At 39.5% G+C, this 3460-nt stretch overlaps 1 pseudogene; it reads right to left on the bottom strand.

Moving 5' to 3' along the window:
• Window positions 1-200: 200 nt before the first annotated feature.
• LOC112649703 (transcription initiation factor TFIID subunit 11-like) lies at window positions 201-2806 on the bottom strand (annotated as a pseudogene).
• Window positions 2807-3460: the final 654 nt, after the last annotated feature.

Raw genomic sequence — 3460 nt, forward strand, 5'->3', positions numbered from 1 at the left:
TCATTGGCTGGGCTGTTGCTGAGCAAGAAGAAAATCTTTCTTCCTCCTCCTTTACCTCCACCTCCTCTTCCTCCTGGGTAATAAAGTATAGGCTTCTTCCTGTTTGAAATGTAAAGTGTGCCTCTTCCAGTTGGTTCTGCAAAGGGCTACAAGGAGTGGTATAGCATGAGAGCTCCCCCTTCTGACTTCCCATCTCCATCTTAAATGGGGTTTATTGTATTCATTTTCATGATCACAGCCTCCATTATTCTTGAGAGCACCCTCAGGTTTAAAACTTCTCCATGTGCAGTTGCAAATGAAGCCAGTTCCTCTGGGAAGAGATCAGCAGCCATCTGTTTTACAGGCTGTTCTTCCCCCTGGCAAAATCTCTGAGTCAGCACTCTGGAGCTGGTGGTTGGGATGGTGGCAAGTGTTTCTTTGAGTGACACTCCTGCTCTTGGAGCTGAGTGCTTGGGTGTGTGTTTTGGGGGTGCAGACAGCATAGAGATGCAAATAGGGAATATGGAAAACAAAGGGCAACTATGGGATTAGATCAGAATTATAAATATCAGGGTAAATATATACACACATATGTAATACACACATCCCTATACATACAGGTTTATTTATTGTCTTTTCTTCTTCTGGGTCTTTTCTAGTTTTGGAACTTCAGTGAGGCAGAAGAACTATGTATTTGTAATAGTTGGGCTAATAATGTGTGGCTGACTTACTTGATATATTTTGCATTAAACCAGAGACAAAAGCTAATTCCTTGCCATAAGGCTGTTTTTGCAAACTGTATTCCCTTATGTGTATAGAAGACCAGATAAAAAGCATGAAATTAATTTTTATTAGAGAGGACAAAAACTATAACCTTTTCCTGATAACTTTTTCAAAGACAATGTGGGTATAGTTTCAAGGTTAAATATAAATTGAATCTTGGAGAAATTGTTAGATTTTTATGGATACAAAATTTTCTTTTTGTGTAGGGCTGGTGATTTGCATGAATCCCAATTTGACATATGCTTTTCACTACACATTAATGAACCATTCACACTATATGTGGCAGAAAGCAGTGGAAAATAGAAAGTAAATGACATTAAAATGGAGTTTTTAATCTGTGGTGGGTATAGATTTGCATTATTGTCCTTGTATGAAAAATGAAGGTTACTGCTTCCTCCCATATGATAAATTTTCACATACCTGAGAGAGGGAGAAAGACAAAGAAAGAAATACACAAAGAGAAGGTATATTAAACCCAGTAAAAAATGTATCCATTTTGTGATATGGTTTATATAAAACAGGTGCTTCAAAATGATATATGATACATAACATTCATAGTATTTCTTAGTTTTATTTCTTTATTTATTTACTTAGCAAGTTGGAAAACAGTTTAATGATCACTCACTAAATCCGTAAGTTCACAGGGATAATCTTTTCCACTACTCTTGCTATCAACATGTTCTTCACTGTAGACTATTAAAAGTCAAAAGCTTCTGGTTGTTTCATCTACTTAAAACTAGATGGAAGAAATGACCTAAGTCATAGCAACTTCATGCTTCAATGTGAAAGTGCCAAAGCTCTCTTGGAAATGTCTTCTTTCTGAAGGCTGCTTTCCTTGTCTGGAAGATGCTTTAAGGCCCATGCAGCTTGCTTCTTCCAGAAGCCAAGAGACCGTTAAATGCCTCAAAATGCCCAAAGAGATCCCAATATGTAGTCAAGGTGAGTTTGAAACAGGCTGCCTGCTTTTTAGATGTGATGAATATTAGAGTTCTGAGAAAAATATTAATACCGTCATGGAATTCTTGGAGGGTTGAGATATTAAAGCACTGGGGCAAGAGTCTCATGCAATAGGAAGAAGTCTGGAACCACTACTTCTTCGTTCAGTATCAGGCCTTTGGAGGCTTTGGTTTGGAAGAAGATAATTTGTGTGTGTGTGTGTGTGTGTGTGTGTGTGTGTGTGCTTTGAGTTAGGGGTTTACCCCTTTAACTTTAACATCTGACAGCCTCCCTCAGATGTTTGGGTTGTTGTAGTGGCATTTTTCTCACTTCTCACACACACACCCAGTGCTTCTTCCACCACATCCTCAATGAAAACCCTGGCAATACCAGACACAGCAATAACAACATCCTGAGACACAGAGGTGCCAGTGACAGACTGGATCAGCCATTCATTCACTCATTCATTCATTCATTTATTTATTTTAAAGATTTTATTCATTTGAGAGAGAGAGAGAGAGAGAGAGAGCATGAGCAGGGAGGAGGGGCAGTAGGAGAGGGAGAAGCAGATTCCCTGATGAGCAAGGAGCCTGTTGTAGGGTGGGGGTAGGGAGGGTGAAGCGGGGCTTGATCCCAGGACCTCTGGATCAGGACTACACCTGAAGGCAGACACTTGTCCACTGAACCACCCAGGTGCCTCTGGATCAGCCTTTTAATGGCTGCCAAGGGGAAAGCTGACCAGTGATACATTTCATAAAGGTTCAACTGCCTCTCAGAAAAAGAAGAAACCAAGATTTCCATCTTTTAAACCTCATCTTAGCTTTTTGCTTCTTTTCTTTGGTACCTGTTTTCATTTTTTTTTTTTTTTTTGGCTGTAGGAGTAGGTGATGATGAGTCTTTCCTTTCAACTGCTGTTAAATCTGAGGTGTCCTGACTGGAGCTCACCTTCCTTGGCCACAGCTTTTTCCTAGTCCCCATTTCTATCCCTATCAGTATACTCCGGGATTCTGTCTGTAAATGTAGCCTTAGGGTCAGGAGCAGGGGTCAGTTCATCTGGCTCCCCTGTCTCTCCACCTTTCTCTGTGGGCAACTCACAGGTATTATCCATAGTGGCAAGAAAGTGAGGGTAGAGGTCACGGGTCTGTCAGATTCTGGAGCTCAGGCCTCGCCTATCCTCTTGATTTTAAGTAAAAATAATCCATGCTAATCATATGGAAAATGTAAACATACCACATTTGTTGCTGAGTTTATTAGTGCTCAGCTATCTCTGCATATCAAAAGAAAAATAATAAGTAACGATAATTGTTTTTAATACTTACCATGTTCATTAGTTGGAGGAATTAATGCTTGTTAACCACATTATGGAAATATTTGGGGCTTGTATTTGGAATAGCAAATTTCTATCCAAAGGAAGACTCCGGGAGCCTATGAAGTATGAGCAAAGAAAAACAAGGTAGTTCAGTAGAAGTATTTCCATCATTAAACCTTTAAAAATGTCAGTCAAAATCGAGTTATTACTTCTGAAACTGGAAAGATACAGTGTGGCAAATTCCCCATAGTACATATTCTAAACTTTGCCATTCAGGTGGAACTATTTGAACACCCACATTTTGTGCTTTACTTCCTTTTCCTGAGTTCATTCCCTTTTATTTCTATTGGTAGCTCTTAGATCAATCCTCCCTGCTTTGAATAATTCACCATCTAAATAAAAGTAACAACATCAAAGCATCGCAGACTTAATACACTCCATTCCAGCTTGGGC

This window comes from Canis lupus, chromosome 11 (assembly GCF_003254725.2).
Source record: "Canis lupus dingo isolate Sandy chromosome 11, ASM325472v2, whole genome shotgun sequence".
NCBI lineage: Eukaryota > Metazoa > Chordata > Mammalia > Carnivora > Canidae > Canis > Canis lupus.